Source organism: Lolium rigidum, chromosome 4 (genome assembly GCF_022539505.1).
Source record: "Lolium rigidum isolate FL_2022 chromosome 4, APGP_CSIRO_Lrig_0.1, whole genome shotgun sequence".
In the NCBI taxonomy this organism is placed as follows: domain Eukaryota; kingdom Viridiplantae; phylum Streptophyta; class Magnoliopsida; order Poales; family Poaceae; genus Lolium; species Lolium rigidum.
The window spans coordinates 61,190,025-61,201,752 of NC_061511.1; the positions used below are offsets into that span (position 1 = coordinate 61,190,025).

At 54.3% G+C, this 11,728-nt stretch overlaps 1 pseudogene; it reads right to left on the bottom strand.

Annotated features, from left to right (window-relative positions):
• Positions 1–4,535: 4,535 nt before the first annotated feature.
• On the bottom strand, positions 4,536–7,320 carry LOC124647147 (annotated as a pseudogene).
• Positions 7,321–11,728: the final 4,408 nt, after the last annotated feature.

Sequence of the window (11,728 nt, forward strand, 5' to 3'; positions counted from 1 at the left end):
CCATGTCTGAAGCAAAATCAATGGTTAAAATTGCGCCGCGGCAGACGAGGCAACGAACAGTGGCCAATCGCGCCTACCCGGCAAGTCGAAGAACACCTTGTGTGCGCGGAGGTGGGGGGATTTGACGCCGTTTTCTGGGACGCGCTGGCGAAGCGGCGGCGGTGAAACGTCCGGCGAGAGTGCCAGCCGCGATGACGGTGCCGACTCTCAGACGAGATCAGCCGTCGAAACAGCCGACAAATCCAGCGGCAGCGGAGGGGTGGGAGGCACGAGAGGGAAGGCGCGATGAGAAAAAAGGCGCGAACCAAAGGTTTATGGAAATAGTCGCCGACAGGTGAGAGCCCGCCTCGCTTTTCGTTGTGTCCGGCGTGCCCAGAGCGTCCCCTGTGGGGCGGGGACGGGCTTGGGACACCGGACACCGTATCGGGCCGTGCCAGACAAAAAAAAGGCTTTGGGGGATGCGCGTGGGAACATTTTTTTGTCCGACGCGCTCCAAATCTTTTTGGGGGTCGCATTGAGGGACGCGACTGGAGAAGAGCATCTCCAGTCGCGTCCCTCAAAGCATCCCCCAAAGGGATTTGGGGCGCGCCCGACTAAAAAACCTTTCGAGCCGCGTCCCCCAAAGCCCATTTTTGTTCGGTGCGGCCCGATACGGTGTCCGGCGCCCCGAGCCCATCCCCGTCCCACAGGGGACGCACCGGGGACGCCGGACACGCCAAAAAGCGAGGCGAACCGACGCGGGCCCGGCGCGTCAGCGGCTCAGTGAAAAATCATCTCCCACTCCCACCAAATCCCGCCCCTCCCGCCATATCGCGCCTATCCCGCCGCGCATTTCTGGCCTCCCAACACATATCCCGCCGCCGATTCATTTCTCCTATCCCTGCCGATTTTTTTTCTCCCTCCCGTCGTCCACCCGTCGCCGCTACCTTCTCCCCATTCCATGACGCCGCCGGTAGCCCCCAAGAAGATGGCCAAGAAAGCGGCCAAGAAGCCGCCGGGCAATGAGACGAAAGGGGCGAAAGCGCCATTCGCGAAGCCGCGGAAGGCGCCGGCCCCGAATAAGAAGCCGGAAGGATGGACCGATGATCAGTGGCATCAAGACTGTCTGCGCCGGAAGATGTCGACGGCGGAGCGGAAAGGACGGAGGGCGGCGGAGCAGGAGAAGTAGGCTCTGGCGGTGCGCCAGCACCAGCACTTAATGGCCGGGTGTCTCGCCACCACCAACGCGAGCCCATATAGTACGAACGTGCAGGTGTATGTTCCGGGAGTCTTCTCTCCGTCGTCATCCACCTTCTACAACGATGGCCCCTCAGGCACTCCCGGGTGCGTGACGCCTAACTTGTCGCCGCACTACCAGGATGCGCTGCCGCATGGCGGCTTCAACCCCAACAACCTCTACTCCCCGGCGTACGAGCAGCACGAGCCAGGACCCGGTGCCGACAGCGACCCTTTCACTGGCCGCAGGGGGCCGCTCGAATTCGATGGCGCCGGTGCTGAGGGTGCTGAGGAAGAGGGCGGGGGTGAGGACGAGGAGGACGATGAAGAGGAGGGGTGGAGGACGAGGATGAACAGGGCGGCGAGGAAGAAGAAGAGGAGGATGCCGGTGATGATGATCTCGTGGAGGTCGACGCGGACGGCGTGAAGAAGAAAAAGAAGAAGAAGGCGTCGGGCACACGAAGCCCCAAGTGGATGGCTTTGGAGGATCTTTGTTTGTGCGAGTCATGGGCGACGGTGAGCCATGACTCCATCATCGGCGCCAACCAAAAACACGGGAAGTATTGGGCGAGAATCAAGGCCGAGTTCGATGAGCGCAAGCTCATCAAGAGCGACTACAACAAAGTGACAATGAAGAGGAGCCAAAAGGAAATGTCGACGCGATGGGCCATCATCCAGGCGTCGGTGAACTCCTTCCATGGATACCATCAGGAATTACTTACCAGACCCGAGAGCGTCGCCGACGTCTCCCACATGGTACGACTCTTTCTTACATAATCTGTAGCGCCTACATTGTGTTCGATGAAATGATTCCGCTTCCTTTGGCTAGTTTGATAGGGCCATGGAGGTTTACGCGAGGAACTCGGATGGGCATAAGTCGTTCGCGCTGATGCATTGCTATACCAAGCTCAAAGTGAATGAGAAATGGCGATTGATGCCCCTGTCGCTATCCAAGGGGGAGGACACCATTGATCTGGACGCGCCGTCGGCAACGTCGGCAGGGCATCCTACTGGCAACAAGGCTGCCAAGGACGCCTTGGCCGACGCCGCGTCATGTGAGAAGACGCAGGCGTCGATCACGAAATGCCTCGCGGACGTCTCCTCGACCTTTCTCTCCCGCGCCAAAAAGAACGACGAAAGGTGGGCGGAGCTGCTCAAGAGGCAAGAGGAGAAGTTGGAGCTCAAGAAACGCAGGGACGACATGTCCCTGCTGAGAGAGTCGACAGAGGGAATGTCTCCCCGGACGCGGGCGGCAAACAACTTCTTCAAAGCCCAGATCCTCGACGACATCGAAGCCAAAATGGCGGCGGCCGATGCTGCGGCCGACACGGCGGCCCAGGAAGCGGCAACGGCTGCGGCAGCGGCAGCAACTGCGGCGGAAGAGCCGCACTAGTAGAAAAAAAGCCTTCCATCCCAACCCATTAGTCCCCAAATACTTTGACCCGGGATTAATGGGTCTTTAGTTTCTGTTCTGCTGGTGAACCGAGACTAATGCTCGGGGCTACCGGGACTAAAGGGCTAAGGTGGGCTGCGGCCAGGGCAAGAACCTTTAATCCCGGTTGGGGACACCAACCGGGACTAAAGGGCAACCGGGATTAAAGGTATTTTCCTGATTTTTGCCTCCCCACGCACCTCCACCCCCCTCCCCCCGTGGATCGCCTTTTTTAGCACTAAAATAGAAAATAAAATGATAGAAAATTCAAAAAATATAATGTTTTCAGATTCTTGTATGTTATGCAACCTAGTATTAGGGAAAATTAACAAATTTGAATTTTCACTTTTTTGCAAAAAGTTTTGAAAAATGGTAAAATCGCAATAACTTTTGCATACGACGTCGAAAAAAAACGTATAATATATCAAAATGATCGTGGGAAATAGTAGATTCTCAAAAAAATTAGATTCTCAAAATTCCAAATAGAAATACAAAAGCAGGAAGATTTTAGTTTTTGCTATAAATTACGAATTTAATATACTTTTTATTTTTTTAAAAACTAAAATTAATAATTGCATCGTGCATAAAGATTACTATCATTTTTACCCAATTTTTAGATTTTCAAATTTTTAGGTTTTAGGTTTGGCAAAATATATTTAATTAATTAATAAAATTATAAATAATACAAATAAAAAAGTAAATGTTTATTTATTTATTCAAGATTATTATTACATCATTACTTTTGTTTATTAAAAGAATTATTTGAAATTCAAATAATAATAAAATGTGACATCGATCAACATGTTAATAGGATGTATATGATAATACTATCACATATATGCGCGCGAAGCACTTGGATGCGGAACGGGATGGAACTCAGAAGTTAAGCGTGCTAGTGCTAGAGTAGTGGGAGGATGGGTGACCGAGCGGGAAGTTTGACCACGAGTATGTAATGTGACTAGAGATAAGTGTAGTTAGAGATAGAGACTAAACTACGCAAATAACTGAAATAGTAGAAATTTTGAAAAAATAGAAGAAAAAAAGGGAGTGAAAAATAATTAGAAACCCAAATGAATTAAAAAAAATTAACTCGAAATAGCCTTTAGTCCCGGTTCGTGTTACAAACCGGGACTAAAGGTCCTTCGCCTCGGCGCATGCTAACCGCCCACGTGGCGGGGCCTTTAGTCCCAGTTCGTAAGCAACCGGGACTAGGGGGGCCTTTAGTCGCGCATAATTAGTTCCGGTTGCGCAACCAGGATTAATGGCCCTTGCGAACCGGGACTAAAGCCCATTTTTCTACTAGTGCCGGCTGCCGCGTCTTCGACTGCTACACCATCGTCAGCCTACGCGACGGCGGCGGAGCAGACGGAGCATGCACAGCACCAGGCAGATCACGACGAGGTCATCGTGATCGACGGGCCTGCGTCGACTCAGGATACGTCGCCGTCGACCAACCCCTTCTTCTAATTTAGCATGCACTATATGGTCTGTAATATGATCGCGCGCCTAGTACTTTGATCACCGCTACTCTGATCGCGACGATTCGGCGGGAACGATCTCTTTTGATGCTAAATTTGAATTCTTGATTGGGGGCGGCGTTTGGGGGACGCAACTGGGGAGCGACGTCCCCCAAAGGCGGCACGAACAAAACGCTTCCCCCAAACACTCAATCCGGCGTGGTTTAGGGGACGCTTTGGGGGACGCGGCTGGAGATGCTTTTAGTCCTCTTAGTCCTCTATTCCGAGAAACCATACTTTCTCAAAAGTGCGTAAGAATCTTAATCTCCAAATGTCCATCCAAAGAAATAGTCACACCCAACAAATTACCATCTTCTCCCAATCAGCAGCAGCATGCTCTAAAATGGCAGCTTTGGAATACCTTGCCCACGTCAGCGGCCGCTGGAGAGGCCAATGTCACCGTCGGACATGGTGGCGATGCTCGACGTCGACCTCCGGACGGCCCGCGTGCCAAGAACGCCATGTTGTGTCTCCATGGCCGTGAGCATGTTGATCGTGACGTAGGTCGGGGGAAGCTCGCGGCAACGGCGCGCTGCTGTTGAGGTACTGCATGACCTGTCTCATGCTTGGGCGCGCCACCGGCGACGGATGCAGGCACGTCAGCCCCAGTCGGAGCACCAGATCCGCCTCGGCGGCGTTGTACCCCGTCCCCGTCCCCGTGCGGAGCTTCGCGTCCACCGCGCCCGTGATGGCACCATTCCGCCAGTGCCCCAGCACCCAGTCCGCCAGCACGAATCGGTCGAAGTCGCCGTAGACGTCCTCCTCCTCGATGGGCCTCCGGCCGCATGTGACCTCGAGGAGGAACGCGCCGAAGGCGAACACGTCGGAGAGGGTGGTCGCCCTGCCGGTGCGCACCAGCTCCGGCGCGAGGTACCCCATGGTGCCGACCACATGCGTGGTCTTGGCAGGCGCTCCATGGTCGTACAATCTCGCGAGGCCAAAGTCGCCTAGCCGACCGTTCATCTCGCCGTCGAGGAGCACATTGCTGGCCTTGATGTCCCGGTGGATGACGACCTGCTCCCAGTCCTCGTGCAGATAGAGCAAGCCGGACGCGACGCCTTTGATGATCCGGAGCCTCTGAGCCCAGTCGAGAGCGGTCTCCTCGCCATGGTCGTGCAAGTACTTGTCCAGGCTCCCGTTTGGCATGTAATCGTATACCAGCAAGAGCTCCCCTTTGCGGCGGCAATAGCCGAGCAGCTGGACGAGGTTACGGTGCCGGAGGCGGCCGATGCTGACGACCTCGGCGATGAACTCCTTCATCCCCTGTTTGGACACGTGCGACACCCTCTTCACGGCGACCTCGGAGCGGGACCCTGGGAGTAGGCCCATGTACACGCTCCCGAACCCTCCGGTGCCGAGCAGCCGCTTGTCCTTGAACCCGGCGGTGGCGTGGTACAGGTCCTTGAACGCGAACCGATGGGGCCCGAATTCCACCTCCCAATCTTCGCGCACCTCCGCGTACCTGATACGGCGGCGGAGGACCAGGAGACCGACTCCGACCGCCGCGAGGACGGCGGCCGTGGTGACGATCGGCAGCACGATGGCGAGCGCTTTCGTCCGAGGCTTGAGGCCGATGCGGGGCAGCTTCGGCAGCTTGGCGTAGTCGAGCGCTGGAGCGGCGCCGCCGTCCAGGCTGAAGCTCCAGCCTAGCACATAGTTCTTGCACAGCACGATGCTCGGACCCCGACGAGAAGCCGACGTACGCCGTGTCGGCGATGATCGTCGAGAGGTTAATCCTCGTGGACAGGAGCGGCCTCTTGGGCCGGGGCGACCGCGCCGGAGCCATGGCCACGGTAATTTCAGTGGTCGCGGCGTCGTAGTCTACCCATACCTGTATCGGGTGCCGGCTCGCCAGGCCCAGGTTCTGGAACGTGCCGGTGGCGTCGTCGTCGTAGCCCGCCGTGGCGGCCGCCGAGGAGTTGAGGCTGTTGACATCGATGCCGACGTGGTTGTCGTTCATGTCCTGGAACTCCGTGTTGCGCACGGTGTCCAGCTCGACGGCGAAGACGTGGTTCTGCGGGTCGCCGTTGTTGCTGGCGTTGAACATCCCTAGGTACTGCTGCGCCGTCGCCGTAGACAGGTCCCTGCTGCTGGGCGCCACTAGGAACGCCAACCCGCTCGTGCTCAGGTCGATCAGATCCGACACGATAGCGAACACGAAGGTAGTCGAGAAGGAGGACATCACGGCGGGCGCGCCACCACCCGACGGTGGACGGTGGAACCTGACGGGATCCGGGTGGAAGGCGTGGGCTATGTTCAAGTTGGTGTCGTTGGTGAGCAGCAGCAGCCCGTCCGGCGTGACGCTGGCTATGCCGTCGAGGGCCAGCCCGGCGGTGACGAAGCCTTCATAGGCGAACTCCACACCGCCATCGACGCCCACTGCCACAACAAGCAGCTGGGCCTGGGCGAGTAGCAGCAGTAGCAATTGCTTGGGAAGCAAGTCGCGATCCAGTAAACGCGATCGTCCACTGGCTCCGCGTCGTCCCCCGCGGGCGACCGGGGCGAACCCTAGCCCCAACCGCGCCGCCACCCCTCCTCCTCCCCTCCTCCCCCACCGCCGCCGGCGAGCGCCGCCGGGCAAAGCCCGCGCGGTGCCGGCGGCGGTGGGTTCTCTCTCACCCGCGCGCGAGGGAGTCTGCGCGGGGCAGGCTCGGCTGGCGGCGGTGCTCCTCGGGGCTTCAAGAGCGCGGTCCGGCGGTGGTGGCAGGGCGTGACGGCGGCGGTCCCAGGCGGAGGCGGTGGCGGGCGCGGTGCGCGGCCATGGGCGGCAGCGGAGGGCGACGGCGGAGATGGCCTGCTGGCGGTGCGGCCCGGATTGGGGCCAGCTGGGCTCCGATCTGGGCTCCGCGGGCCTTGTCCAGGGACAGGAGGTCTCGAGACGGCCAGCCGCCGGGACGGTCCCCTTGTTGCACTGCTGCTCGTGCTAGGTCTGGGCCAGGCGGGCCCAGATCCGGCGGCCCTGGCAGCGTGGCGTCCGTCCCCTCTCTCGTCCGGGAAGGTCGTTGGGATGCCTTGCTGCCATTCAAAGGCGCGATCTTGGATGCCGACAAAGTGACCGGCTCGATCGGCGGCGTGGCGGTGTCGGTAACGGCGCGGTGATGTCCCCGGGCGTTGCGGCGAGGGTGCTTCTTTGCGGCGGTGTGCGGCCTTGGCCATGGCTGTCTTGCGGGAAGCGAGGTCGCGGGGACGCTGCGCATGGTACCTGGCTAACACATTGCGGTTAGGTTGGGGGCGACTTGGCTAGGTTTGGGATGGAGCTGCGAGATATGGCTTAGGCGGCATGGGTGTAGCAGCGTGGCGGCACAACTAATGGGACTTGATCGAGACCTAGCAGGCGGCTGGGCATGATCTTGGCCTAATTGGTAGTGCTACCGCGTCCGGACGACGGTCACCTCGCGTGGCGGAGGGCGGATCCCTTCCCTATCTGCCGTTGGCCTGTTGGCTGTTGGCTATGTGTCGGCCAGCCCTGTCCAATCCGCCGGCCTTGCGGTGTTGTGGCTAGGCCATGGGCTCGAGTTCGTGGGATGCGGGGCGGCGGCCTCGGAAGGTGGACTGCGCGGTTGGCTCTACGGCGGGCAACGTTGCGGTGGTGGTGGTCTCACTCTTCGGCCATGAGGATGGCGTGGAGCGGACGGCGGGAGATCCTGGTGTTGGCGGCACTTCGGCTGTGGCAGCTCCCAGATCGTGGTTTGGGAACCTTCCTAGGGGGCAGCGGGCGGCTGAGTTCTCGGGCGTGGTGTGAGGCTACTTCCGGGCGAAAGCTCAGCGCCGAGGCGCCAACGACGGCGATGCCCGCGGGTGTCGTAACCCTCTTGGGGGCGTCGTTGTGGGTACCCTCCCCGCGGTACGGCTCCGGGTGAAAACCCTAGACCTCACGGTCTCGACGACGGCGGCGTAATGCGTCGTTACCCTCTTGGGGGCGTCGTTGTGGAGCCCCGACTCGACTCGGTCTGTTCCAATGTCGTCGCTAGTTTTGGTTTTCCTTGTTCTTTTTTGTTTATCCTTTGATCTGCTTTGTAAGAGGTTCTCCTCTCCACCATGTATCGGTTCGGCCGTTGCGGCTTTATTTATAAAGCGGGGCGAATGCCTATTTCGAGGGAAGCAAGTCGCCCTCCACCCCTCGCGCTGCACTCTGCACGCTTTCCCACCTCAAACTTTGAGGGTCACGGCTCACGAGCAACGCAAGGAGGCAGCTGCTACGAAACTACTGGTCTACTACCTAGCTATCAAGGAATCACGGTCAACGGTCACCATGACAGCGGCCTGCCATGGCAGCTTGCTGGAGTATTGTGACCACAGTACTGCAGTGTGATGCTGATACGCCTATTAGCAAAATCTCGTCAAAGTTTTCATCTTGACATGTCGGACCCAAAACAATCAGACGTCCTTTGATTCATAGGATTTGTAAAGAAATTGTGTAAAATTTGGATCCTATAATTTTTTTTCCTATATAAGTTGTTTGATTCATAGGAACACATCCTATGAGAATCTTATAGTGTAAATCCTATAGAAAAATCATTAGGTCATACCTCATGAAAAAAATTCTTTTCTACATGCAAACACACTCCATCTTTCCATAGAATTCACATAGGTATGAATCTTAATCCTATACTTTTCCTATTCGTATATTTTTTCTACCCTATGAATCAAAGGAGCCCTCAATCAGAACCAAGCAAGGTGGTCCTAAACAGTGTATTATTTTATTGGATTTTTTTTTGGAGAAAAGGAGACTAAGCATACCAGCCTTCTTTCAACAAAGTCACAAATATCATACACCAAAACCCCGAAGTAACAACCTGACAATAAGCGAAGATCGTGCCAATAGGGACGTCTACTCTGAAAAAGCGAAAACCCACAGTCAATTACCAACAGTGAACATAGCATACCTCAATACACCCTCTAGGCTAAACAAAAACGCTCATCCGGTCTAGCAAGCACCTCATGCGCTCGCAATAGACCGCCATTGCATCTTTGAGCAATCTTTAGTTTAAATTTCCACATAATCTTCAAAGTTATTACTTGCGGATGCGGCATATTTACCAGTTGAATTCTATTAGTAATTATAAAATATGTTATTTGATAAGCAGAGTCAAAAATACAACATCTTCTATTATTTTATACATATTTATCCAAGACATAGTCAGATCGTCAAGCACGAACTACATCAACAAATCAATATATCCTCGTCTCATCGAAAGATCGGGCACCTTTGCCCTATAAAGTGGTATCAGAGCTCGTGCGCCAATGCAATCGCTAGGATAATCTACGGGAGTTACTAATCTTGCGGATGGACGATCAGCCTGGCCAAAAGATCTTAATTCCTACCTGAAATCGAGAACAAGTAAGAACTAATAATGCAATCAGAATATTGCGGATAAATATGAAAGCTTTATTGCAAAACTGGGTGATAAGGGGTGGCCCGATCTTCTCAGTAAGCGAGGTGGTAGATGATGAACTCGATGGTGATGTCGATGAATATGGTGGGAAATAACATGTATGACGCTGACGAGTCTCTCGATCGACCCCTGTCACCAATGCAACAGCTCTCAACCCTGCAAGATATTTGCTACTCCACACATTTGCGCACGTAGCCGCCGACCACGAAGCGGTAAATTGCAATCTTCTAATCCCCAATGGATCGGAACAGCAGATCACACAAACTTTTAGTAGCATAAAACTCCAAATCGAAACAAATTGGAGAGTGTAAACTTCAATAGTTTTGCGTACCAAACAACTATGAACTAGGGTTTATCTTAAACATGGTCTAAACCTAATTTGGGGGCGTCCCTGTAGCTTATATAGGCGTCCGGGGTGACCAGGGGTCGAAACTAGGGGATACAAACCGACCTAGAACAGGTTCGGGCAAAACTGGTTCGGACTCAGCAGGCCGGCAGTGCCGGGGTGGGTAGCCCGGCAGTGTCGGGGTGTCACAGCTGGCACTGCCGGGGTGCCAAAGCCGGCATTGCCGGGGTGCACAGGCCGGCAGTGTCGGAGTGCTCCTGGCGGCAGTGCCGTGGTGCACATGCCGGCAATGACGATGCAGAATTCTCCCTCCTTCGCGCATGCCTCCCTCTCCTGCCTCGCGCGTCCATGGAATGTCTTCACGTCTAGCACCATGTCCAGCCGCTCCTATTCTCCTCGTGCAACACTTGCTCCATCTTCATACCTGATCATATATAAGTAAAAGGACTTAGGCAGTATAAAGTTCTCATCGATCATAGTATCATTCAGGAGTGAATTCAACTGTTGCTTAAGTAGCTTCGCACGAGCCCTTGTAATGGGTCCAATCCTAACTTCATTGAACTTGAGCTTCACAGCAACATCTTGATTATCTTGTAATGAAGGAGGTAGTGGTTCAGTAGGGATGTCCTCATCATACCCCCTTCAAAAGGCATCGACCTCGACGCTCCAAGATCTTCTGCGTCATACGGTGTCAAATCCGCTACATTGAAAGAAAATACTGACACCAAACTCATCAGTTGGAAGATCTATAGCATATGCATTGCCATTGATCTTGGCAAGCATTTTGTAAGGACCAGCACCACGAGGAAGTAACATGGACTTCCGCAACTTGGGAAACATGGCCTTGCGAAATTGAACCCAAACCAAATCACCAGGCTTGAACAACATCTCCTTGCGCTTCTTCTTCACTATTCTAGCATTGTTCTTCCCCTTATTCTCAATCAACTCTTTAGTCTTCTCATGTATCTTCCGTACAAAATCTGCTCTTTTCGATGCCTCCATATTGACTATCTCTTGTATGGGTAGAGGCAACAAGTCAAGTGGAGTAATGGGTTTGAAACCATACACCACCACAAACGTACATAGCTGTGTGGTAGAATGTACCATCCTGTTATAAGCAAACTCCACAGGCGGCAAACACTCTTCCCACTCCCGCAAGTTCTTCTTTATCATGGATCTCAACAGCTGTGATAATGTTGTATTCATCACCTCTGTTAAAACTCCAAAGTATCTTCCAGAAGTAGCTCATGAACTTGACATCACGATTAGAAACAATTGTCTTTGGGACTCCATGTAAACGCACAATCTCTCTGAAAACAAGTTAGCAATATGCGATACATCATCGCTTTTGTGGTAGGCAATAAAGTATGACATCTTAGAAAATCTATCCACTACCACAAATATAGAATCATGGCCTCTCTTAGTACGCGGCAAACCCAACACAAAATCCATACTAGTATCTTCCCATGGTGTAGTAGGTGCCATTAAAGGAGTATACAAAGCTGTGAGGCTTCAGCTTGGACTTGGACTTGTTGCAAGTAATGCATCTCTTCACATACCTATCCACGTCCCGCCTCATCTTTGGCCAATAAATGTGATCAGCGAGCATGAGTAGCGTCTTCTCGCGCCCAAAGTGACCCATCAAACCTCCAGCATGTGTGATGTGGGCATTACCCTTCGGGTAACCAACATTAGACTACCTCCTCTGGCCCAACCAGGGGTCCATGAAGATTGTCCAGCAACCAAGGTGGGCCTATACGTCGGTTCCAGTAAAGAAGGCCTACCCGAAGAAGGATTCTTGACGAACAAGGAAAGAAGACGT